General features: G+C 50.8%; 1 protein-coding gene and 1 long non-coding RNA gene across 3 annotated transcripts in view; one reads left to right on the top strand and one right to left on the bottom strand.

Annotated features, from left to right (window-relative positions):
- Positions 1-6,089, bottom strand: part of LOC111094523 — a 39,079-nt gene extending 32,990 nt beyond the window's left edge. For both annotated transcript variants that reach the window (XR_005385803.1, XR_005385804.1), the window contains exon 1: positions 5,424-6,089. This is a non-coding gene — a long non-coding RNA (uncharacterized LOC111094523). The remainder of the gene's footprint in view (positions 1-5,423) is intronic.
- Positions 1-26,430, top strand: part of LOC609484 (nitric oxide synthase 1 adaptor protein) — a 264,616-nt gene that overhangs the window by 146,622 nt on the left and 91,564 nt on the right.

Below are 26,430 nucleotides of genomic sequence, written 5' to 3'. Positions count from 1 at the left end.
GGTGGCGCACATGGGGAGGGCGGGAAAGCCTGGAAGGAGAAGAGCCTGGAGGGCGGGCCCAAGCCTCCGAATACACAGCCAGCTCTTCCTTGGGCTTCCCCTGGTTTTGGCACAACAATTGCCCATCGATCCTTCCACCAGGAGCACCAGAAAAGCACTGACGGTGCCTATCGTGTGTGTGAACATAAATGATGAAAGGCCTGCGTGGCCGCTACCGAGGTGGTGAGTCCCAGGGGAGAAGGGAAGGCCAGGTGACCCCTGACAAAGGGTGCCACTTGCCCTTCGCTATTTTTTTTTTTTTTTTTTTTGCTGGCGTGTAAGTGGCCGCGAAGAGGCTGAACAGGTGTGCAGACTTTCGGGGATCGTGCAGAACTGGGGCACATGTTGCGGTTCCAGGGCTCACCCCAAGACAGGGGTCCTGGTCAACACCCCCGCTTTTGGCTGGGAGCCCTGACAGGTCCTGTGTCGGGAGGGGTGCAAACGGGAAATAGAGGGGCGCCCACAAGGCCGGCTCGTGGTCCCTGATCAGCTGGGCTGGATTGAGGTGCTGCTGCTGCTGCTCTGTCCACGCACCCGCGGAAAGCACAGAAATCCTCTCGGGGGATTCTGCTCGGGGGAAGAGCGGGTCTTTCAGAGCCTCACGTTACTCGCTGGTGTTTCGTATGCGATGTAGGACAGCCCGGGACACACAACCGGATGTTTGAGAGGCAAACCGAATGGGAAGCAAGAAGAGAACCAGAGGGAACAGACCGGCTCCGGAGCCTCGTGCATCGTGGTTGCCACACGGGGGCCTTAAAACAACCGTGATCCTAAGCTTAAGGGGCAAGAGAAGGTGCAGAACTTGGGCAGGGAACTGGAATCTATTAAAACGAGTCCTAGGAACTCTCGAACTAGGATTTCTGTGGGACCAGGTAATACCTTAATCTTTTATTATTTATTTATTTTAGAGAGCGAGCAAGGCGGGAGGGGCAGAGAGAGAGGGAATCCTAAGCGGACTCTGCCCTGAGCATAGAGCCTGAGTTGGGGCCTGATCTCTCGACCCTGAGATCATGACCTGAGCCGAAATCAAGAATCAAACGCTTAACTGTGCGACTTGGGCGCCTCTATCTCAGTCTCTTATTAGAGGCAGGAGTTGGGGTGACGTTGGGGTGTGGGGCTGATCCTGACGGCTGTGATTGTCGCCAGGGCTGCCTCTGGGGTGTGTATCCTGCCTGTGGCTTCGGGGGCCGGGGAGGCAGGGTCCAGCGTGAGAGTAGGAGCCAGGCCTGGGCAGACACAACGTCCGAGCTGCTGGTGGAGAGCAGAACCTTCGCTTAATAAGAGGCTGGCTGGGTGCCTGGGGTGAGGAGAGGGACAGCTCCAAAAAGTCCTTTTTGTTTCCTTTGTATATTTTCCTGTGGCCAGTCGGGGGCACCCAAAATGGCTTAGCGGCTGCCTTTTATTTTTGTAATTTGTTCTTGATTCTCTTGTTTTATATTATAGTGATTTGTAGCTTCTATTTTTATTTGCTAGGCTGGTAGGTGCTGAAGCCAGTTTCTTCTTCTTCTTCTTCTTTTTAAAATATTTTATTTATTGATTCATGAGAGACCCAGAGAGAGAGGCAGAGACACAGGCAGAGGGAGAAGCAGGCTGCCTGCGGGGAGCCCGATGTGGGACTCGATCCCGGGACCCTGGGATCATGCCCTGAGCGGAAGGCAGATGCTCAACCACTGAGCTACCTGGGGGCCCCTGTTTCCTTTTTCCATTTCTTTTTTTCTGCATGTGTCCTCTCACCCAACAGCAGCACGTTACCTTCATGTAACAAGAGCTAAGTAAATATTTGTTAATAGGAGGCATAGCTCTCAATGGACTTATTAATTTGAGCTCCTAAGGTGCTCCCTGGATGATGATGACAGGGTGGTAGTCATGTAGTGGAGATGTTTCTGCTTTTCAGGGAATGGACAGCGGGGAGGACGGAAGAGGATATGGGAGAAAAAGACTGGAAGGGGGATGGAGGGTGCGAGGCCAGCGCTCAGAGCCTCGCTGACACTCCATCAGGGACTTCTGTATCCGGGGTCTAGGCAGGAGGCGGAAACTATACCAATAATCTGACCAGGGGAAATTTAATATGAAGAATTATTAACTAGTAAATGAGAACTAACTGCGTGAGGGGTAAAAAGAGTTTTAGAGGGACGCCTGGGTGGCTCAGTGGTTAAGCGTCTGCTTTCCGGCTCAGGGCGTGATGCTGGAGTCCTGGGGATCGAGTCCCGTGTCGGGCTCCCTGCGTGGAGCCTGCTTCTCCCTCTGCCTGTGTCTCTGTTTCTCTCTCTGTGTGTGTCTCTCATGAATAAATAAATAAAATCTTAAAAAAAAAAAAAGAGTTTTAGAGAATAAGAGCTCTAGGGCCGAGGGTAAATTTTCAAGGAAGGATAAATTTGGAAAGAGAGTCCTCCAAAGTTTAGATCTCCTGAGAGAGAAGGGAGTCCGGGGCCCACTGGATGGTGGGGAAGTCACTGGGCACTCAGTGAGGGGAGGATGCGTGCCACTGAGTCTCCCACATTCCAGGGGCCAGGAAGTCACCCACTGTGCTAGGGAAGCGAGAACAAAGCACTAGAACTTGGAGGAGAAACCCTTCTTACCGCAATGTCCTTCCAGCACCCTCTGCTGACAAGACCTCATGTCGTGCCAGCTGGCACAGGAGAAATGTTTACAGCAGCTCGGTCCAGTAGAAATAGAATGCAAGTCACATATGTGATTTAAACTTTTTCTAGGAGCCACATTAAAAAAGCAAAAAAGAACCGGGGTATGTTGATTTTTGACAGTGCGTTCTTTTTTTTTTTTTTTTAGTGCGTTCTTTTTTAACCCAATTTGGCTAAAATATTGTTTCAGTATGTAATCAGTCTGAAAATTATTGAGCTATTTTATGCATGTTGTGCTAGGTCTTCAAAATCTAGTGCGTGGGGACGCCCGGGTGGCTCAGTGATTGAGCATCTGCCTTCGGCTCAGGGCGTGACCCCGGGGTCCTGGGATCGAGTCCCACATCGGGCTCCCTGCATGGAACCTGCTTCTCCCTCTGCCTGTGTCTCTGCCTCTCTCTCTCTCTCTCTCTCTCTCTCTCTCTCTGTGTGTATGTCTCTCATGAGTAAATAAATTTAAAAAAAAATCCAGTGTGTGTGTGATACCTAGAGCACTTCTCTGTTCACACCGGCCATATTCCAAATGCCCATCGCTGTGTGGTTAGTGGCTACCATGCTGAATAGTGCAATTTGCTCAGAAAGCTGGTCATACCATCGTGGATTTGGAGCTGAGATGCAATAAATTGATAACTGGCTCATAATTATAATAATTATGTGGCCACATAATGGAATATTGATGTTCTAAAAAGTTACAAGAATTTGGAAGGGGGGAAGCTTTTATTGTGCTAAGTCAAATAGCACATAGCATTGTGTATAAATAGAATGTCAGTTTTGGAACAACAACAGCTCCGAACAGAAACCTATGTATTAATAAAAGATAGGGAAATGCACTAAAATGTTAACAATGGTTATCTTCGGGAAGTGGTACCAGGCTGCTTGGTTTCTTCTTCCTACATTTATGTATTTTTCAGATTCTCTTTAATGAGCACACTGTGAGTTGACATAAAATCCATGCTCTCATAGCACCGAGGCTTACGGGGGCCCAGGCCCTCGGGCCTAGTTGGTCATAATTAAAATGGAGTTGACTCCAATGAGTGTGCAAACCTGGCTTTATAACGTGCAACACAGATGCTCTTCCGAGTTTGAAAAGTCATGACCAGGAGTCCCCAAGGTGACAGAAACTGCAATCTCTGAATTTCTGGATGAGAGGAAGGTGGTTTATGCTGTTTCTGTTAAAAGCTGCTTGGTAATGGCCATCGTTGGAATGCTAGTCATTGTTCATTTCCTTTTTTCCTCTTGGGGATCAGGGAATTAAAAGGCCATTATTGGAACTGATTTATTTTGCCTCTTCTGTATAAAGCATTTTATCCCCTCTGCTCTGTCATAAAAGGTAGAGGTTCTTTTTTTCTTCTCCCCAGGGGAGCTGAGGATGGGCAGTGCTGTGACCTTTTGCACCGTTACGTGTGGGGTCTGTGGACACAGCTGTGAGACCGTTTTGGGCACTTGCTCATTTTGTGGGACTCTCTTGGTGTCCTGCTTCTGTTAGCCTGCCTCGGCGTTATGGTGGTCTGGCCTAGAAAGGTCGAAGGTCCACGGGACCGACTCGAAATCGGACTGTATAAATTTGAAAGAAGCAAGTGCTTTTCGACTTTATTATGAACCAGATCCTGTTGTTAAATATTCGGTCGTGGATACTCCCCTCAAATCCTTGGGATAACTCTCCAATGTGTAGGTACGGCTGCTTCTCCCAATTTTCTATGAGGGGAAACAAATGCATTGAGACTGGGGAGTTTGCTCTTGGTCACATAGGTAGCAAGACGTAGCTGCAGAGTTCAAATTTCCACAGCCCAGCTTCAGAGTCTGTGCACGTCAGAATTAAGCCAGTGTAGTGGTTCTCAAACCTGCACGTGCCTTGGGGTCTACTTGAGTGAGGTGGCCGGGTGTCCCTGGAGCAGAGTGGGTTTAATGAAGTGAGGATGGGAAGCCACATGGGGTGCTGAGCGCTCTATCGTATTCTGTAGATGGTGGACAGTCAGTCGTTTTTGGACAGGCCGTGGCCGTGTCGCAGCTGCGCTCTAGCAGTGTCTTCCGGTGGATGCTCTTCTCTTGCGAAGTCGGCGGGATCATTTTGGCATCTGTGCTCCCTACGCCTCCAGGGGCCCCAGCTTCTCAGCCCCTCCCAAGCAGAGCCCGTCCGTCTGGTCTTCTCTCTGTACCCCGTACCGTGTTCCATCCCCATCCTTCCCCGCTTAGGCCCTCCTGTAAACTCTTGCTGCCCTGCTCTCCACCATCCCAGTCTGGTTGAAAAGATCTACATCGCAGGATGTAGATGCAGAATGTGCCGTTGGAACTCCCGAGCCCATTCCAGAAAGCACAGGTGCATGTTCAGCGTCCCTGGAAGAGGACCCCCACCCCCCACCCCGAAACACACCCTGCCCTCTGTTCGTGGCCAGATGGAGTGGCGAGTTTGTGTTCACGCAGGAGAAGAGGCCATTCCTCCTGGGGTCCCACAACTGTACCCTGACTCCGGCCCCTTCTCCTTCCATGTGCTGCTCTGGAAGGGGCGCGTGCAGCCTGAGTCTCCACCTCCCCGTTCATGGAGAGTTGGGCTGCGACTTCTTGTAAATCTGAGAAGTCCCTCAGCGAGTCCTTCATACGTGGGGAAGATGCAACACGGGAGAGTTTTCCTTTCACCCACTTAAAAACCTTCTTTAAGGTCGTGAGGTTAGACCCTGGGGACTTGATCCTGACAGCTCGCCCTTGGTGGAGAGGTTCCCGCAGCGCACCTGAATTTGAAGGGTCTCTTACCTGTCTCCCTGCAACTGAACGCTCTTCTCCCCGTCTCGATTCGATTGCCTGAGGAGCATCCAGCATGGCCCTGGCTGCACGTTTGCTCGTGGGCTTCCCTCCACCTGCCCCGGCGCTGGTGCTTTCACAGTGGTGCTTTCGCTTCCCTTGCCCTGCCTCCCCCAGCTCGGCCTCCACACCTCTGTAGGCCCTGACCCGTGGGCACACCTGTAGAGGGGCCACCAGGGGATCGTCAGGGCTGAAGCGCCAAAGGCTTCAGCCTCTCGGAGCGCGGTCAGTGGTGCAGACGTGTGCCCCAGGGGAGGCAGGCTTTGGTGGCCTGGATGCTGCTCTGCTTAATCAAAAGGCAAAGAGGCAGTTACACAAAGGTGAGGGCGGTTAATTCCCAGTGTTCCGTCCCTTGGTCCACGCGGGGCTGGCGTGGCAGGAATGCTAGCCCACCTCACCCACTCCCACGACACCCCACACATGCACATACGTGTGGTCCTGTTGTTCGGCCGACACCTCTCTCTCATCAGTGCCCCTGTCTCATCAGTTGAACGAATCCTAGAAATAAAGAACCTGAGAGCTGGAAGGGACGTGGAGGTCGTTGGGCCCCGCTCATAGAGGTGAGAAACGGAGGCCAGAAGGATCCTCAGAGCGGGTTGGGAATAGAGCCTGGAGTTCACGTCCCTTCTCCTAGTCCCGGCGTGACGTCATGATGGCAGTGTCCTGGTTAGCGTCTCATCCCAAAGAGGTTCACCTATCACCTACTTTTGGCGAAGGCCTTTTAATTTTTTTTTTTAAGGTTTTATTTATTTATTCATGAGAGACAGAGAGAGAGGCAGAAATGCAGGCAGAGGGAGAAGCAGGCTCCCTGCGGGGAGCCTGATGCAGGACTCGATCCCAGGACCCTGGGATCACATCCTGAGCCAAAGGCAGACACTCCACTGCTGAGCCACCCAGGCATCCCTATTTTGAATTTCATTACTGACCTCATTTGGTTCCTTTCCATCTTAGGTGCTACAGGGCGGGTCAACCCTATAGTCCCTCCACTGGTCATTCTCCAATTGTAATGCCAACCAGCAGGTTTGAAAACCTACCACATTAGGTGCCGTGTCAGTGTTTCTTCGGTTGCTAAGCACAAAAGTGACCGTTGTATTGAGCCCTGATAAATGCCTGAATCCGTGTTCCGTGTTTTTCCATAGCTATCTCACTTAATCCTCAAGGAAGTATCTTCAGGTGACTCCTCCCTCACAACATGCCATTCGTATTGGGCAGCTAAGGGGCTGCAAGCTCAAGCAGTGTGTCCGAGGGCACCCCAGGAGACCGTCTTGACTTGACCCCACCTGCCTGTTGTTAAAGCACATGCCCCCCACCCCCTCAACCCTCATGCAGCCCTGCGAAGCTCTGAGGACGTGGGGCAAGTCTGTCCTTCTGGGCTTCTGATTCCTTTCTCCATCCTAATAGAAAAGAGTACTCCACTTTTTTTTTTTTTTTTTTTTTTTTTTTTGCAGGGTGTGGGGTGGGTAGGAGTCTTGTTCCTCCAGTCTCTAGGGACACCTGGGTGGCTCAGCAGTTGAGCATCTGCCTTTGGCTCAGGTTGTGATCCCGGGTTTCTGGGATCAAGTCCCACGTCGGGCTCCCTGTGGGGAGCCTGCTTCTTCCTCTGCCTGTGTCTCTGCCTCTCTCTCTGTGTCTCTCATAAATAAAACCTAAAAAAAGAAAAAGAGAGAGAGATGGAATCTCTAAATCTAAACCCAGGGTGCCCAGGCTGGCCCCCAGTCGCAGTGAGGCTGGCAGGTTCAGGGCCACCTCTCACCAGCTTGCTCCCTGACCCGCCCCCCTCTCCACAGTCATCAGGGCAGCCTCCTGTGGCTAACCAGCTGGTTACTTGGGAGTGAAGTGTGGCATCTGGGCGGTAACATGTTCATCGGGGCCTCGCCTCACCTCTGGCCCTCGAGGAAGCACAATCCGTGCACTCATCTTGGTGTCTGGTGGGAGGGTGGTAACTTCAACCAGTTTATCCACTACTTACCTTGGAGGCTGGCTCAGCTTTGCCAGAGAAGACTCTTGACTCTTCCTTTCTGGCAGGGACTCTGGAGTTAATCTTTTCAGGAACTTCAGACTGAAAGCTAAAGTCATTCAGGTCTAAGACCTGTGTTCTTATTTAATTGGGTAAATTCTTATTAGGAGGACCACGGATCGTGCAGGCGGGATCCGTTTTCTAACATTGACTTCAATCTACTAAAGCATTTATTAAGCCATTTAACTCTAACACAGACCCTGGAAAGGCAATGCAGCTGCTGGGACAAGAGGTCAGGGTATTGGGATTTGAGGATTTGATTGCCAGAGTTCCACTAATCATGCCCTCACCCAAGGCCTTAGGCTGGTCACTTTCTCTCTCCGTTCTGCTCTTTTTTTTTTTTTTTTGACATTATTTATTCATGAGAGACACAGGCCTAGGGAGAAGCAGGCTTCATGCAAGAAGCCTGATGCAGGACAGGACTCGAACCCGGGACCCCAGGATCACACCCTGGGCTGAAGGCAGACGCTCAACCGCTGAGCCCCCAGGTGTTCCGCCCCCGTTCCCGTCTTTTGCACCAGAACTCAGCATTAAGGCCCACTGAGGAGCAATCCCTTTTTTAGGGTGGTGCCTGGTTTGTTGGGGATGCTGGTCAATCTCAATTTCTAGGCACTTAGGACTTTGGATTACCTCTGCCTGAAATTATGCAGGCAATTGACAGTTGACTGACAAGAATAAAAATGAGAGCTAAAGAATTAAAGCATAACCAAGTCCTTTTTTTTTTTTTAATTTTATTTATTTATGATAGTCAGAGAGAGAGGGGCAGAGACACAGGCAGAGGGAGAAGCAGGCTCCATGCACCGGGAGCCTGATGTGGGATTCGATCCCAGGTGTCCAGGATCGCGCCCTGGGCCAAAGGCAGGCGCCAAACCACTGCACCACCCAGGGATCCCCAACCAAGTCCTTTATTAAAAGCATGCTCAACTCAAGTGGACACGGCCACCTATTCTGACGCGCCATCAGCTACCCCCACGTAAAGGGAGACTTGGCAGGGAAAGGGTCAGCTTTGTATTTTGAAAAACCTAAGTGTGCTCTGCAAATACAAACTGATACAGTTGCTGTTACTTTTGCTCACAGTCAGCCTCGGAGGGCAGAGTGGGAGGCCCGTGGAGCACTTGGTACACGGCCGGGTACACAGCCGGGCACGCGGCTAGGCTCAGCACGGCCCCAGTTTGCATGAGCCAGGCCGGAGAGATGTCTTTCTTTCTTTCTTTCTCTTTGAGATTTTATTTATTTGAGAGAGAGGCAGAGACATAGGCAGAGGGAGAAGCAGGCTCCTTGCAAGGAGCCTGATGTAGGACTTGATCCTGGGATCTTGGAGTCACGCCCTGAGCTGAAGGCAGACGCTCAACCGCTGAGCCCCCCAGGCGCCCCCAGGCCTGCGAGAAAATTAATCACATTTCATACTCAGGCATTTCTTTATAGGACCGGGGTGTTGTTTTTAATGAAGGCATCATTCACAGTATGCTGCCCTATGTTAGTAGTCTCACCTGGCTTCAGGTCACGAACGAGGAAGAACACAGGGCATAAGGCAGGACTGGGGGAGACTGGACGTGCCACGTCGGGAAAGCAAGCGCCTCTTCCTTTGGGTGCGGGCAGCCCCGAGCAGGGATGCACGGCTTGGAGAGGGGAGCGTGGCCGGCTGTAACCCTCACTTTAACTCCTTCAGCTGGGTGTCTCTGAGCAGGTCACAGCCTGTGTTGCCTTTCATGTTGGCTGTGGTTTGACGATGTATCCACAGAGGGAAGCAAGTGGGGGATTTAAGGGACGTAATCAGAGAAGCCACTCTTAGGTGATCTTCATTGAACTTGCTTGCTAGTCTCCATTCCTTTTGCAAAACCTATTAATGGCTGCTGTTGCTTTATGCTCATGTGATGTTTGTGTGTCCCAGTAATTCTCCCGCCATGAAGGCTGAGTGCAGAGCGAGAGCCAATTGTGTAAGCGCCTATCCCTGTCTGCGCCGGTTAAATTTGCTTTTGTAACTGAATAACTTGATCATGACATAAATGGAATGAGTGGGAGGAGAGGGAGCTAACATGGATTGAGCACCACTGTGTGCCAGGCACTCTTCCAAGCGCTTTAACGTCTAATAGCCTGTAATTGCTGTGTTTAGAAAACGAAGTTGAGCGTTTCGAACAAAACTGGTTTAAAAAAAAAAAAAAAAAGTGAGTTGCTACAAAAGAAGTTGCAGGTGAATTAGGTGTGGAGATGGTAATGGTAAGAAAGTCGAAGTGAAAGAAGAAGCCGTGGAAGGAGGAGTCCGCATCCAGAAGTCTGTGTCATCTTCAAGCTCTTCATGCACTTGCAGGAAAGCAAACTAGAAATCAGGGTCTGTGTTGTTTAACTGCCCGAGGTCTTCCTTGCGTAATCTGTGGACCCACCCCTAGAGGAAGGATCACCAGTGTGCATCGAAAATGTCAGTAAACCTACATTTCTGTGCTCATGTGAAAATGCTCAAGGTATGCACATTTTTTTTTTTTTTTGGTGATTCATTGTTTTAACATCTGTTTTAACTAATGGGACCATAATAGTCTTGATAAAAAGTCTTTTACTATAAGAGTAACTGAAGCCGAATCAGATATGAGCTCCAGATGGCTCCTACCCATGTGCAGGTGCCTGCAGGTGGGCTGCCGAGGCTCAGCTTTGGAATGAGTCTTTCAAGTAACCATTGCGGTCTATGGCTCATGTTCTCTTATGCAAGTTGCTTTCTTTTCTTTCCCCTCCCCCTCAGTTATTGAATTGGAAAACTCAGTGGACTGCATCAGCTAGGATTTTGGAGCTCTATTTTGAGGATAATGAAATTTGGCCTAAGATAACACTACCCTTTGGTGCCTGTCACTGAAGGGGTTTGTTTGCTGTTCCAGTGGTCAGTTTCTTTGAGGATTAGAAAAATAAACACGTATGCATCTGCACATATATACGTACAGGTTTGTATTCTGGGAGCCCAGGTGCTGGGCTCCGAGCTTTAAGGATGCAAGAAGACACCTGATGTGACCATTGCCCTCAAGAAGCCTGGATATGTATCTAGAGGAGTCACACATGACTGGCTAAGACAGATGGACCACTGTGAAGGATGAAGATGATGCAGGGCTGGTGGTGGTGGGGGGATCCCTGTAGGAAAGCCGCGTGGAAGCAGGGTGACAATACAGAGGAATGAATCCTACAACCCAATGACAGTAACTTAGAGAGCTATCCACTTTTACATGGCTTTTACGTTTACCTGGTTTTAGTCTCAGAATAGCTGCAGGACGTAGAAAGACCGCCCTATTGCTGACACTTGGAGACACCAATACAGAGGGAAGGCAGTTTGCCTCAGTAGCATGGAGCCAGAGCTCTGACCAGGCTTCCCAGGCTTCCTGGTTCTGCTCCTACCACCAGGCTTCGTGTCTTCCTCCCACGTTCACTCCCCTCCCTGCCGCCTTAGAGACCCATTGAGATCCGCGCCTTAACTGCCCAGGTTAGACTGTTTTACTGCCTTCCTGTGTCTCCTGTTTAATAAGCTACAACTATTGCCAACTTATTGAATGCAGGGCCCCACTGATTTCTGGGATTGGCTGAGAAGTTCCGGTGGCACTGAATGGCGTGTGCGCGCGTGTGTGTGTGTGTGTGTGTGTGTGAGAGAGAGACTGTGTGTCTCACACCTCCTCACCTGGCATGTGGCTCAGGAGTCTCATCTTCTGGTTCTGTGGGCAGCAGCTGGGGCAGCACCCTTATCCGGTGCTTTCTGAACCATTCAGGGAAATATTAGGTAACACATTCTGTACCCCCCTGGACAGACTCCTCCGGGCCCTTGATAGCTCTTTGCTGTTTCATAGGGTGGCATTTGCAGAGGTCCATAAGCCACCTGGGTGGAAGGCCCTTACAGCAGAGTGCACTTCTCAACTGGAGCCTGATTGGAAAGATCCCTGACCTGGGTTTGAGAGGAGAGGGTGAGCTTGGAAGGAAACATCTGAACTGAGACTTGAAAGATGGCGAGGAATTAGCCAAGGGGAGCAGAGAGGAGGTAGGAAAGAACATTCTAGGCAGAGTCCTAGTTGCCAACACTGGGATAGTGGCTCAGCATGTGCCAGGGGCTGGTCTGAGTCCTCTAAGTTAATCCCCGTAAGAGGAAGTTGCATATGGAACAGCACAGAAGTGCAAGAAAACACGGAACTCTTTTTGGACTCTGGAGGGTGTTCATTATGGGCAGAGCATGGAGTGGAGAGGGAAAGGGGATCCGTGAGGGGCGGGGCCGGTGACTGTAGCTAATTACACCTGCTGTATGCTAGCTGACCTGAGCGCACAGCGCGCACGGACACGTTTCACCCTTAACGCGACTGTAGGGTATTATTTTTTTAAGATTTTCTTTTTTTTAATTCATGAGAGAGAGAGGGAGAGGGAGAGAAGCAGAGACACAGGCAGAGGGAGAAGCAGGCTCCATGCTGGGAGCCCGACGTGGGACTTGATCCCGGGACTCCAGGATCACGCCCTGGGCCAAAGGCAGCGCTAAACCGCTGAGCCACCCAGGGCTCCCTGTAGGGTATTATCTTATCCTCCTCTTGAAGATGCCAATGAGAGCCCAAGGAGGATTGAGTGACCCGCCCCAGGCTGGCCTGCAGAAGGGGAGAGAGATTCGCACTAAGGCACCAGGTTCTGATCCGCACACCGCCTGTCCGGGAGGAGCGTGAGATGGAGACAGGCTGCCAAGGGGAGGGAGAGCCAGCCACACGGGGTGACGGATCTCTGCGAGGGCCGGAGGGGTGGCGGTCCACCAAGCTCTGTGGACACGGACGAGCCACCTGGTGCCATCGCCAGTCTTGTATACTAAGGGGGAAATGAAAATCCTTCCTCATACATGACCTCAGTTATTCCTGGCCACAGTCCCATGGTGGTTGGATGTGGTGCCCCCACTGTGCAGTGGAGGAGGAAAAAGGAGTCTCAAGGAAAGTAACTTGACTTTAAAAACACAAAACACACACAAAAAACAGATCCTCCCTCTGGAAGCTCATTTGTTGTTTTGTTCATTCACTCATCGCCTATTTATTGAACTATCTCCTAAAATCCGACCCTCCGCTCTCCCCTGATGGGTGATACGTGAGGCATGTTCCCTGACCCCCTAGGTGGACGGGGACCTTCAAAGTCAAGCCGGCCAGTGTGGGGGTTTAAAAACCTGTCTGCAAAATCTTTGACACTTCTGTCATCGAGGGAGCTGGGGTGGGACTACCCCCTCCCAGGTTTGGGGCTGACCTCAGGGTCTCCGGGTGGCCCGCAGAGTGCAGTACAAGTGCTGGACCTCTGAGGCCGCACGGCTCTCCCTCCCTCGGAGGGGACGCAGCTGCCAAGGGGTCCGCTCACCTGACCCGGGGGCCAGCACCGCCTGCCGCCTTGTGAGCGAGCCCGCCCTCCCGCGTGCCCGGCCCTGCCCCGTCGGGCCTCTCGGTGGCTGCGAATCCCGAGCGCCGGTGGCCCCCCAGCCTCTCTCACATTCCCGACCCGTGGACGTCTGAGCAAAATAAAAAGGTGATTATGATATTAGAGACGTTGGGATTCGTTGTATGGCCGTCAGCCTCCAGGCACCGAGGGGACACAGGGCCCACGGCCTGGGCTTGGAAGCTGGCTCCACAGCGACTGTCCCAACTCCAGCTCTCGCTCTGCTTCTGCTAATTGGCCCTTGGGAAGGGGGGGTGGGCAAAGGTAGAAGAGAAAAAGCAAAATGAGCAATTTAATGAAGACCTGATCTTACACGCTCCCCCACTCCACGCACACGCACCCACACACGCAGCAGGCAGTGCGGGAGCCTGATTAACGAGGAGTCCCCGGCGTCACTAATGGAACCTACTCTTCTGTCTTTAAGCTGGTAATGGATGCTGCTCTCTGCCTTAGGCCCACGCCCCGCTCCAGCTGCCCGCAGATGCGTCTGGGGGCCGAGGGGAGCGTGAGTGTGCCGCTCGGAGGCCCAGCACGCTGGCCTCATGGGAAGCACACGAGTGGGCGATGGGGCGGCCCAGCCTGAGAATGTTCCTGTCCGAGGCCAAGGCGTTCGCTTCCTGCCTCCTGGGTCTCCCTCCCGCTGCCCGTGGGAGGCCTGCCTTCCTCTGCCCGGGAGCAAAGCGGGGAGGAGGGTTGGTGGCGGTGAGCGATGCGACCCACGGTCGCTGTCGCCCCCCGGGAAGGGGGGGGTCACCGCGTCCTTATTGTTGCAGCAAAGGCAGCGTTCTCTGCCAGCAGGCCTGCTCGTGTCCTCTTGCTCCATTGGTGCCTGCGGAGGTCCCAGTGCTTTCAGCAGAAGTACCTGTGGGCGGTTCGGGAGGTTATTCCTGAGACGCAGGGTGCTCCTGGTGAGCACGTTCCTGATTTTTAGTCCGTTTGCAATGAAGGAACCGTACCCCGGGCTGCCTGAGACGTGCGCTGCGTGCACATCCTTGCAGAGACCCCACAGGGGCAATTTTCAATCTCATTGAACCTACAGAACAGCTGTTGTAAGAGCTGGTGCAGGATCTGCGCCCGCCCCAGGGCGCGGTGACAGGACCTGATCCACGGCAGCGCTGGTACAGCCCAGGCCGAGGGGGAGGCCCGGGGTCCTTTAGGAGGTGACCGCGCCTCCTGCCACGGCCCTGTCTGGATTTTCAGAGACGCTACGTCATTGACACCATCCCCGTCTGGAGCTGGAGACCGGCTCTGCTAGGCGTATCGGCCTGGAAGGTTCTCAGCTGCTCTGCCGTGAGAGACACCCTTGCCCTTAGCCGAGCTCATGTTGATAGTTGGGGCTGAGCCAGCAGGTGGAGTTGGAGGGCGGATGGGGGGGCCCGGGGGGGGGGCAAGTTCTCTCTAGGGAGCATCTGGTGGCAAGGCCCTGGCAGCCCGAGCCGTCTGCGCCATCTCTGTCGAGGCAGGAGCCCTGCTGAGGTCGGCAGTTGATCTCCCCCCTTTTCTGGTATAGTAGACACACGATGTCCTGCGAGTCTCAGGTGTACAACGGGGCGATCTGACGACTGCGTTACTCAACGCTATGGCGGGACCATTGACCGTGTTCCCAGCCTTTCACCCTTGACCCTTCTGTTCCCCGACTGGAAACCACCTCCTACTCCCTTCACCCATTTTGCTCATCCCCCCCCCAACTCCCCTCCCCCCATGACAACCGCAAGCTGGCCCCATCCTCCTCCACCAGACACGTTCTCAGAGATGGTTCCCTCACACCAACCTTTGTCGCCATCTCATCAAACTAGAAGTATTGAAAACCTGAAGGACAGTTTCGTGGCTGCTCCAAGCTCTGTCTAGTTTTGAGTAAACAGCCACAGGGTTGTGTCTCTTTGCAGCTGGAGGAGAACTGAAAGGTCATGTAGGTTAGCCCTTGCGTTTTGCAGATGAGGAATTTGGGGCTTTGAGAGGTTAGTTGCTTTGCCTGAAGATCTACAACTAGTTAGCGACGGAGCTAAGAGAATCCCTTCAGGTTTCCTGCTCTTAAATCAGTGTTGCCCTCGCACTATATTGCTTTACCTAAAAGCAGCACCTGCAAGAGGACCTAAAGCAGGGTTTCCACCTAATTCTTTGTCGTGGGCGCTGACCTGTGCTTTGTGGGTGTTTAGCAGCATCTCTGGCCTCTACCTACAGGTGTCAGAACAGCTCTTTCCCCACCCGGTTGTGAGAAGCAAAAATGTCTCTAGACTTGGCCAAAATTTCTGTGGGGGGGGTTGAGATGTTCCCTCCTGAGAACGTCTTAAAGTTAGTATATCTTTTAAGGACTTATTTATTTATGAGAGAGAAAGAGCGTGCGCTCGGTGAGGGCAGGGAGAGAGAATCTCAAGCAGGCTTCACACTCCATGCAGAGCCTGATGCAGGGCTTGATCCCATGACCCCGAGATCACAACCTGAGCCGAAATCAAGGGCTGGACACTTAACTTATTCCAGCCACCCAGGGGCCCCAAAGTCCATGTATTTTTAAAGACCCATACTTATGTAAACTCTTTCTCGAAGTGTGTGAGGTCTAAGCAGACCGGAGCACAGTCAGGGATTGGAGAAGACCTGCCACTTCCTGGTGAACTGTGGCTAGACGGGACGCTGGGGGCTTAGAAGCCTGCATTGCCTGTTCCCTCTCTGAAATGTTTAGATGGTTACGGTACCAGAGTGGGGGAGGAGAGTCTGGTGGGGTGAGGGAACGGTTAGGGGAAATCAGTAGGATAGTTGGTCTGTAAGGGAAGCACTTGCTAGAGACAGACATTCTTGTGTAAAGGCCGTATCCAAAATGCGGAAAGGACTCAAGATTCACCCGTAGCCAAACAACCCATTTGCAAAGATGGGGAAAACATCTGAATAGATGCTAAACCAGAGAAGATACACAGCTGACAAGACCATGACAAGATGCTCAGCATCCGTAGTCGTTAGGAAAGTGCAGGTTAAAACAAAATAATAGGCTGACCCTAAGCGGGGCTAAAATCGAAAGAACGTGACCCTCTCAAGTGTTGGTGAGGATGTCGCAGTCCTGGAACTCGCACACACTGCTGGGAGGAGGGGCGGCCTGGAAGAAGGTGTAGCCACTTTGGCAAATGGTGGGGCTGTTCCTTAAAATGTTCGACACACATATTCGTGGCCTACCACGTGGGCCAGCCTTTCCACCTCTAGGTATTTGTTTCCCCGAGAGAAATGCAAGTGTGTGTCCGTGCGTGTTCATGGCAGCTTTAGCTGTAGTGGCCCAAACTGGAAACAACCCAGATGTCCATCAGCCATTGCTTTTTAGACATTGCTTTGTGAGTGAGACCTTTTCATATCCTGCCAACTAATCAAGTTTAGTCGAGAAATGGGTCAGACTGAGAACATCTGTTTGGGCTCATATGCTGACTTTTTGAGTGTGTCAGAGTGTCATTTAGAACCAGTCAAGTGACACTTCTGTTCTGTTTGGCAGTAGAATTGGTCATTTTTTCTCCTGTAGGTCCCGGGTGGGCTATTTTAATGTGCTGCTAGGTGATGATGGGTTCTTTACATTTCAAGGTTTAAAGATCACAGCTAGCTTCAAAAACTAGCTCCATTAAAGCATTCTGTTGATACCAACATTAACACATTCAGGGGGTAAAGATGTTCTTGGTCACTATGACCCCTCTTAAAGATGGCTGGCCAGATGCCCTTGTGGCTAGAATTCCTCCCAAAGAGTCAAGAGCTGGGAGCCAAGAAAAGAAATTGTTTCAGGGAAGGGTAGAGTGATCATTCCTGCCCCAGAAATAGCCAACGTTTCAGTGATGTGTGTGGGTGGTTTGAGACTTGCTTTAGAATCTCTTTTATTTTTTGAGTTCCTGATAGGTGTTGGGCATTGAGATCCACACAGGAAGTAAGCCATAGTCCCCTCTTGTCTTTAAAGATGTTACGGTCCAGTCAAGAGAAAGAGAAAGCAATGCCCGAGGGCAGTCCGGAATGATGGATGCTATGGTGGAGACGGGCATTTGGAGTGAAGTGGGAGTTGATTAGGAGATGCTTTAGCTTTCCTCCTAGGTACCTTAACTTGGTGCTGGGTGTTCGAGCATGAGGGCCAAAAGACGCAGTTCTTGCTGTCAGAGATGTTAGTCGAGCTGAGATAGAGTTAGTCTGCATGGGTTTAGGATGGCCATGTGTTGATAATGGTGTAATGGGTTGGAAGCAGTTCTGTAATGAGTGTCAAGAGAAGTCGATTCTGGCCCCGGGATCTGCTCCTATGTGGCTCTTGACCCTGGGACAAGTCCCTTACTGGCTTTCTTAGCCTCAGTCTTTCTAAGTCTAGAAGGAGAAGCCAGGATAACCGTGTATGATAGGTCAGGTACATTCCAGCGCTCTCCATGCGGTAGTGTGTCAAGGGGAGATCTGGGGAGAGCTTGACCAGTTTGTTCTCCTTAGAGAGATCAGCCTCGGTGAAGCTGTTGTTGAGGAGCAATGCAACCATCATCAAGTTGGGCAAACTGTGGGAGTCAGGGATTTTTAAAGCTCCGGAAGTCATTTTGTGGGAATCCTAATTAAAGTTAAAGCCAAGTGTAAGTCTCACCTGCTGGCACCAAGGGCATTAGTCCCTTTGGCCTCTGTCCTTCAGTGACCCCTGTTGATTCTGTGGTCTTGACTTGGTGCGGGGTTCCTGATTGTTATCAAGAGGGACCTAAGCACAAGATCTAGAACACCTAGCATGTCCTGGTGTCCTCCCTCCTAGCATGTAGGATTAGCCAGTGCCAGCAGGCCATGATTGGAAAGGCATTTGCTCCTCTTGCCTCTTTCTTTGTTAACCCCTCCTGTCTGATGATACATCGGGACGTGTGCTCCTGATCTAAGAGTATCCCAACAATGCACAGCAGTGTTATTTGAAAGAAAAACATAAATAAGGAAGTTGTACAGAATTGGAGGAACTGAATTGTGTGTTCTTTTTCTCTGCCCCATCCGGTGCACCTGAATGCCTCCTTTGACTTGTGGAGCTCCCTTCCTGGAGCAGATCTGGAGGACTGTGGGTCCACCTGGCAGCTCAGCAAGTGCTTGTTGGATGGATTTCCAACGTGGCGTTGTCTTCCTAAAGGATCTGAGAGACATGAAGACTTTCTGGATTGCGATAGCTGCAGTGTATTGTTTCTACTCTCTATTTCTGGACTCTAGATCTTTCCTAACTCCCATTCGCTACCCTAAATTCAGTGTACCAGGTTCGACAATGTACCTGCCAGATTCATTCCTTGGTTTTCCCCAAACAGTATCTGGTGGCCATCCCTTGCTCCTCCGAGAATTCCTCCTCTAACTTCAACATCCTATTCCCAATTGAAATTTGACTTCCCAAGACTACCTTGGGGGAAAAGCCAGGTCTAATTGTCAGACTTGATACCTCCATATGGTCTTATTAGAAAATAATCAGAAGGCTGGGTAAGAAAATAACCAGAAAGCTGTGTGGGGACTTACCCTGTTTTGTCACCTGTAATTTTTAGTGTCAGAGTAATTGGCTAGGTAACCAGGTATTTTCTAAACAAAAAGTTGGATTACATAGAAAGAGTTATAACAGTCCTGTCTGGAGTAATTGAAGTTAAGAGCCTATTGGTATTGTGGGTGTGACCAACACCATGGTGCTTGACACACAAGAGGACGGTTCCTTGATAAGGTTTTATACTGTATGAAGTAGACTGGCAGTTACTGTCTCCGTGGGATAAAACCAGTAATTGAGACCCAGCAGGTAAAGTGCCCAAGGTCATGCATATAATAAGGGATGAGACTGACCTTAAATTCTGATCTTCAGACTGCCATGCCAAGTCTGTCTCCCATGACCCATATGCATTTCTAAATGTTTATTTTTAATGGACCTTTTCTAATTTACCCACAAGCTGCTCTCATTCGATTGAAAAGAAGTTAACACTTTATTGGTGGTGGGTATTAAGAGATAGGAGCAACAAAAGTCTGAGGGCATATTCTAATATGCCCCTCTTTTACCTGAAAAAAAAAAAAAAACATTTTGGCAGGAAAGAGAGGAAAAAGTAGACAGCTTACATCCATTTCCTTATGGCCCTACAGCTTCTGGGGTCATGCCGCAGACCGTGCTGATGACCCATACACCCGAGTGTTTTCTGTGGAGAGCCTAGACGACAGGACCCAACAGATGGGTGGAGGTCATTTTCATGTGCCATGATACTCACCCCCGACCCCAACACAAATAACATCACACCGTAAACACTTATGTCCCAGATTCATTTCCTTTGGACACTGGAGGTTTTGTTACTTATACCATAGAAGTCTTTAGGGGGACCCTTCCCAATATGTGTTTTCATCTTGACTTAAATCCAAGCCTTCTTGTTTCCTTCTCCATCAAACCACACCCCCCCCCTTGCCTTTCTGTCAAGGGGTGATGGACAATAGATGGTAGCAACAGTTGCTATGGTAACAGCATCTGAGTCATCTCCTTGGAAACCTGCATAAAGGCCTTCCATCTCCAGACCAGCTCTGTGCAACTTGGAAGGCCTTTGTTCCCGTGAATGTATCAGCATGGGGGAGCAAGCTCTCCCGGGCTCTGGCCACTGCAATTTCCTTTGGTTCCTGGTGCCCATGGCAGTTTGGGTATAGAGTTGGATTCAAGTAAATGTGGGGGTCGGTGGGCCGTGGGGTGCTTTTCTCAGCCTAGCCCATGTCCAGAATGCATTGTCTTTGGTCCAACACCAGATGCCCAGCAGATTTAGGCAGTAGACCTCTTGCCTTTTAAAACCCGGATGACTCAACCAAGTCTCCCACAGTGACCAGCAATGGATCAGAATAAAGCAGTACTGCTTCTGAACACAGATGAGCTGGATATTTTGGCATGATCATGAAGAGAATCCTGAAATAGGGCACCATGGGATAGCTTGTAAGAGCCCCTCTCCTTATGGTGTCCTTCAAATGCAGCAATTTTGTTACTTAAATGAAAGCAGAATGGTTTCCAGCAGCTAAGAGGATTAATTCTCTTGTCATCATCCACACCAAGTATCCATCACAAACGCTTCCATTGTGCCTCTTGTTTTGTAGATCATTTTCACATTCAGGAGCTCAATTAATCATTTATTCAATTGTCAACATGTGTTAATTTGAAACTTCCTACGTGTCCGCATGTGCTGTTGGGCGTTTGGGGCACCAACTGTGAGGGTTTTTAAAAAGTGCACCGTCCCTGCCCCGATGAAGTTGACAGATCAGAGGATCAAGGGCCAATCAGGTCATCACACGTGTGTGAACATTCAGCCAAGCTCCACTAAAGCAGCAGCTCCGTGGTGGGATTCATGTGCAGGATGGAGGGACTGAACCCTTTGGAAACCTCTTTCTAGAAGAAGTGATGGTTATGCTGACCCCTGCTCGGCAGAGCCCTTTGCAGATGACGAAGTGGAGATTTGCAGGGTGGAGCGCCTTCCCCATGGTCACGCCAGCTGCTGACAGGCGGTTCCGGGGGCCCAGGCTCTATCTCTTCCCTCCTACCGACCCTCAGAGCACAGCTTAGGGTCAGTCTGAGGCCAGACAGCCAAGGTGTTCTCCTGCTTTCTCCCAGGTTCTGCCCAGCTTCCAGGCCTGAGCCCTCTGCCCGTTTCCCCAGGGGGACAGATCTAGTTTTCTCTTTCCAAGGACCTTGTCCTCCAGCCTGTTAATTGCTGAAGGCAGCTTGCCTGGCTCTGTTGACCCTTAAATGCAGGACTCAGTCTCAAAGTTGTAAGCCTCCTCCCAGCCCCCCAGAAACAAGTTAAGGGTAGATTGAGATAGAATATCCACTGGTGGAGCATGGATGGGCCTTGAGACGGCGTGTCTGCCAACCCTGAGGAGCAAAGCAGCCGCGCTGGGCAGCTCCATCTCATTGACACCGTGGGCTCTTCTGACGTCCCTGGGATTCCCTCCTGCCTTGTGGGAGGGCAGGATATACGTGCTGTCTCCTCCTTGGCGGAGTGGGGTGTCGTCTGCCGTCCTTGGGAAAAAGGGGGTGATGCAGGTGAAATGGAACCCCCCTGGGAGGGGGGTCGATGCCCATGCAGAATGTCCAGATTCAGACTTCTACATGCTTGTCACGTTTTCTTTAATTTTTTTTTTTTAAGATTTAAAAAAAAAATTATTCACAAGAGATGGGGGGGGGGGGGGGTGCAGAGACGCAGGCAGAGGGAGAAGCATGCTGCCTGCGGGGAGCCCGCTGCAGGATTCCATCCCAGGACCCCGGGATCATGTCATGAGCCGAAGGCAGACGCTCAACCACTGAGCCACCCAGGTGCCTCTCACGTGCCCTTCTTAGTGCCCATCACCCAGTTACCCCATCCCCACACCCCCTCTTCCCTCCAGCGACCCTCGCTTTGTTTCCTATGGTTAAGAGTCCCTTACGATTTGTCTTTCTTAAATTCCACATACGGGTGAGATCAGATGATAATTGTCTTTCTCTGACTGACTTATTTCGCTCAGTGTAATACCCTCCGGTTCCATCCACGTCATTGCAAATGGCAAGATTTCATTTTTCTGATGGCTGAGTAATATTTCCTTGTGTATATATATCTCGCCTCTTTTTTATCTGTCGATGGACATCTGGGCTCTTTCCATGGTTTAGCTACTGTGGACATTGCTGCTATGAACACTGGGGTGCGGGTGCCCCTTCGAGTCACTACATTTGTATCTTTGGGGTCAGTACCTAGTAGTGTAATTGCTGGGTCATAGGGTAGCTCTATTTTTAACTTTTTGAGGAGCCTCCCTACTGTTTTCCAGAGCGGCTGCACCAGCTTGCGTCCCCACCAGCAGCGTGAGAGGGTTGCCCTTTCTCCACATCCTCGCCAACATCTGTTGTTTCCTGACTTGTTAATTTTAGCCATTGTGACCCGTGTGAGGTGGTCTCATTGTGGTTTTGATCTGTATTTCCCTGATGCTGAGTGATGTCGAGCATTTGTTCATGTGTCTGTTGGCCATGTGCAGGTCGTCTTTGGAGAAATGTCTGTTCGTGTCTTCTGGCCATTTCTTGATTAGATCATTTGTTACTTAGGTGTCAAGTTTGATAAATTCTTTTTAAATCTTGGATACTAGCCCTTTCTCAGAACAGTTTAAAAATAAGTGACAGTTTAGGCATGTCCCTCAATCCTGGATTCCTAGCTATAAAGGTGTTATCCTTGTGTTTTTAATGCTGAGATCTGAGCAAACGTAGCCATCTTTGTGGATGACATTTTGTGAGAAAGTTCGGTTTTTCAACCATGAACAAACTACTCTTACTTTTTAAAGAATAAATATGTTCATTTTTATCTTGCAAGCCAAGTTTTTAATAAGTGTTTCTGCTGACACAGATAAGCAGTTGAAGATGGATCTTTTTTAAAATGCAAAAATTTAGAAACTAAGCAGGCAGGTCTTGTAAGGGGATCATTCCTGTCTCAGGGAGATCATGTTCCATCCTACAGAGGCTCCTTTGAGGTCAGAGAGGAAAAGGGGAAGGTAAAGATTCCCAGATTCTGGAGCTGTGTGATTTGGGGCAACTTGGCTCTCCCGTCTCTAAAATGCGTACTAAACCATTTTTGTCTAATGAGATACCTGTGTCACTGCCTCTACATAGTTTTAAGTCAAGATCTCCTAGAGTTGGGATTTCTGGTGATGCGGATGCGGAGTGGCTTTAGTAGGTGACCTGCTGTCATGTGTATGAATGGGCAAACATTAAAGCTGCTGCGCCCCGCTCCCCACCGCACGCCACGCTGGCTCCCACAGTGTTTATAATTTTGTTTTTGTCTTTTTTCTTAAGATTTTATTTATTTATTCATGAGACACAGAGAGAGGGAAGCAGAGATACAGGCAGAGGGAGAAGCAGGCTCCATGCAGGGAGCCCGACGTGGGACTCGATCCTGGGTCTCCAGGATCACGCCCCGGGCTGAAGGCAGATGCTCAACTGCTGAGCCACCCAGGCGTCCTGAGTGTTTATAATTTTGAAGCCCATCTGACTGTTCAAGCTGATGGAGTCCTCTCATTAACATTTCACAGTGTAGAGAAACCACCCTGGGCCTCCTTGCTGTGTGTTGGACCTTGAAAGAGGAAGCGTGCGGCTTGTTCCTGAGGTTTGCAGACGAGAACATAGTTGAAGGCTCTCAGAACCGGGCAGAGGCTGATGGCTTTGAAGTCGACTCTGGGGCAGTGGGCACACCCAAGCAGGGGCTATCCGGGGGCCTGGTGTGTGACTCAGAGCCTGAGAAGCTTCCACCCGGGGGGCTCCACCCCGACCTTGCTGGCTAGGATGAGGCAAATACATGTTGGTCCTTTTACAGCCAGGAGCGGGAAGCCCAGAGATGCCCCACGAGCGTGTTTTGTGGTGGGTGGCCTGTCACGAGAGGCTGGGATCGGTGTGTGGTTACAGGGACAAGGGATGTGAGCATAGTATGTTCTGAATGACCAACTGCTGCCGTACTTTCTAGCAATGCACAGTTTGCAGAGAGTCACTGGAGACCCCTGTAAGCTGGGGACCAGGCGGGGCATTCTGTCCACATGGTCCGTGGCGTGGGTGGGGGTGTCCTCCTTCTCTAGAAAGGGAAACTGAGCCAGAGCTCCAGCTCTCGTAGCTCGTAGATGTCCCATCTGGAATTTGGATCCAGATCTTTTCCAACGCCAATCTTCTTTCTACTGTTCCTGCTCCCTCCCCAAGGAGGCTCCGGGAGGGCCACTTAAGTTCAGACAGTCTATGATGCCACCAGAATGCTTTCCTTGCAGAGGCCCTTTAAAAAGCCTTTAGAGCTCCAGGAATAGGACAGACTGAAAGTGCTTATCAGTTAAACACATTTACATGTCCCTGGGGGCTGTGGAATCAGGAGGGTTAATTAGCATCTGTCAGGCTGTTCTCCAGTAACTGGAAGGCGCTCCAGATGACCTTGAAGAGCATTTTATTTTTTTTTGAGATGGCTTCCAGGGTTGGTATTATAGATTGGTCACTCCCTGCCACCCCCACCCCCTGGCCGAACCCCCACCTCCCCGGGAGCTGGAGCTTTTACAACGGTTTGTCCTCTGGAAGCAGGATCTGCATCTTTGCTGTGCTTGCCTGTTCCAGCTGGTCCTGGCCCCGTCCAAGTCAGCACCCCAGAGCCGTCCCCAAACTGTTCTCTCTCCTCCCTCTCGTGCTGAGAAGACCCAGGTGGCTGGCCTAAGAGACAGATTTCAGATGGGAGTTGTTTGTGGATGAAGATTATTTTTTTCTTTTTTAAACAGGGTAGATCACGAAGTGCTGTGAGCTAGCCGCGTGTTTCTAATTTCCTCTTTCCGTGACCTTCCACTGCTGTGGGTCAGGGGCTGAGCAGGGTGGCCGTCCAGCCCAGGTGAGAGCTGTAATCACGGCCGTAGCATGAACAGGTCGCATGGATCCTTGGGGAATGACACCTGCGGCCTCGTGCACTCGATGCATGACTCTTGACCCGCACGCAAGAGAAACATTGAAAAACCACCTGTGCCCGTTGATTATTTTCTGTGTGAGCAAGCTCGCCTTTGCTCTCACGGTAGGAATACGGTAAATGAGGATTGGATAAGTTGGAAGAGAGAGGAGACTGGGGAAATAGCATCCAGCAGAGACGTAGTCCGGCCCTAGACCGCGCCTGGCACCGAGGCAGAGGGCTGGTGGTGCGGCTCCTCTGCCTTCTGATGCGTCGGCCAATATCCCGGCAGCCTCCTTCCTCACTTTGGCTTCTAGGCTGAACTTGGTCTTCCAGTGCATTTTGCTCCCCTTCCAAAAAGTCTGTATTTATTTTTTAAGAGAGGGAGGTGGGGAGGGGTAGAGGCAGAGGGAGGATCTCCAGCAGTTTCCACACCCAGCGTGGAGCCCGACACGGGACTCGATCCCACGACCCTGAGAGCTTGACCTGAGCCAAAGTCAAGAGTCGGGCGCTTGACCAACTACGCCACCCAGGCGCCCAGTCTTTATCATATTCTAACTCCTGTGAGTCCCTGGGATTCTCGGCTGTTGGCCAGACAGCTACCCTGGCGTGGACACTTCAACGTCTTGTTTCCTTTCCGACCCAACTCTGTACATACGGTGCCGGCGCGCCCGCTTTGCTCCCCTTACTGCACCTGCTTTCTCCTTCGCCTCCCTGCTTTCTTTCCTCCTAACACCACACACACACAATGTGTGGCCTGTTACATGGAGTGACGATGTCTCTTAAGGGAGTGGTGGCCGATGCAAGAGTCCTTTCTCATGGAGCCTTCGAGTCCTGCATGCATTTGGTCGGAGCTGGGGGTTTTGGCTATTTTACCCCAACAGCTAGAGCTGGATGCCTACAGTCCTCCCGAATGTGTCCCAAATTCAGGAAACCGCTTGTTTTAGATGATGTCTTAATGATTCTAGGCCTGTGATTTAACACTTCCTCAGCACCTTCAACTTCTAGAGCGTTCTTCTCTTCCTTCACATCATTCTAGGTGACTTTTGTTGGGGCCTTTCCCAGGGGTTAGTCGGAAAGCTTGGGTGTTAGAGGGGAATGGACCACCCTCCATGGGAGATGGAGGCACAGATGGGGGTCGGGTGGGGTATCAAAGATGATAAACCCTTAGCTTATTGCATAGCTTCCCACGTTCAGGCTTCGAGTCTGTGACCGATGCCACAGAACCTTCTGGTTGGAGGAGTATTTAAAAAGAGAGCTCTGGCCAGAACTTGCCAAAAGCCAAGGGGTGTTGACACATTGAGGGGGACAGGGGAGGCCGATGGGTCTCTGTCCACATGGGTCTGTGATTGTTCAAATAAGTGCTGCTGGAGAGGGCTCACGGGCAGTAAGAGAACCAGGTTCAAATCTGGTACACACGTTAAAACCATCCAAGGCAACGTCGCCTGTGGTGGTAGTGGGGTGAGGGCAGCAGCAGAGGGGAGGTGGCCATCGGCTTGTGTAGAGTCCTGAGGCCCAGATTGCCGTCTTCGGGTTGCAGCCCCTTGGTTGCTGGGTCTGATGTAGCCATTTAGCTCTTCAGATTTTCTCTACTGGCCATAGAGGTTTCTTTTTTTATCCAGGTTTCAGAGAAGACATTTCTCCCTTGAAACAACTCCACTAACTAAATGTGCCAGATTTACTGCTTTGTTTTGCTTACTTTTTGAAAGTAAGCTCCACGCCCAGTGTCCCAACTCACAACCCCCAGGGTTAAGAGTCGCATGCCCTCTGCCACCCGGCTTTGTTTTGGTTGTTTAAAAAAATTGGCCATGAACTGTCCACTGGCTAAATCGTGAGCCTCCTTTCTTTTTTTTTTTTTTTTTTTTTTTTTTTAATTTTTTTTTTTGTGAGCCTCCTTTCTAAGCATGTTCTGACAGGTGTGGCTGGTCGTTCTGTGCCATCGGTATTTTTGTATGCGACTTCCTGCGTGTGAGTTTCAGGGAAGGAAAGGATGGCCCCAGACAAGCCCGCCACTAGGATAAATAAATGAGTCTCTGTGGGGTTTATTGCCATTCAATACTTTGGTTTACGTGCATAATAAGCCTAGTGGGTTTGACCTAGATCAGTGGTGAAGCATGGTCGCTGGTTGGCAGGGCGTGCTGTGGGGGTGCACAGTGGTGTGTGTAGGATGATG

This window comes from Canis lupus, chromosome 38 (genome assembly GCF_011100685.1).
Source record: "Canis lupus familiaris isolate Mischka breed German Shepherd chromosome 38, alternate assembly UU_Cfam_GSD_1.0, whole genome shotgun sequence".
NCBI classification, from domain to species: domain Eukaryota; kingdom Metazoa; phylum Chordata; class Mammalia; order Carnivora; family Canidae; genus Canis; species Canis lupus.
The sequence above is the reverse complement of the archived record's forward strand: the minus strand, read 5'-3'. Positions and strand labels throughout refer to the sequence as shown.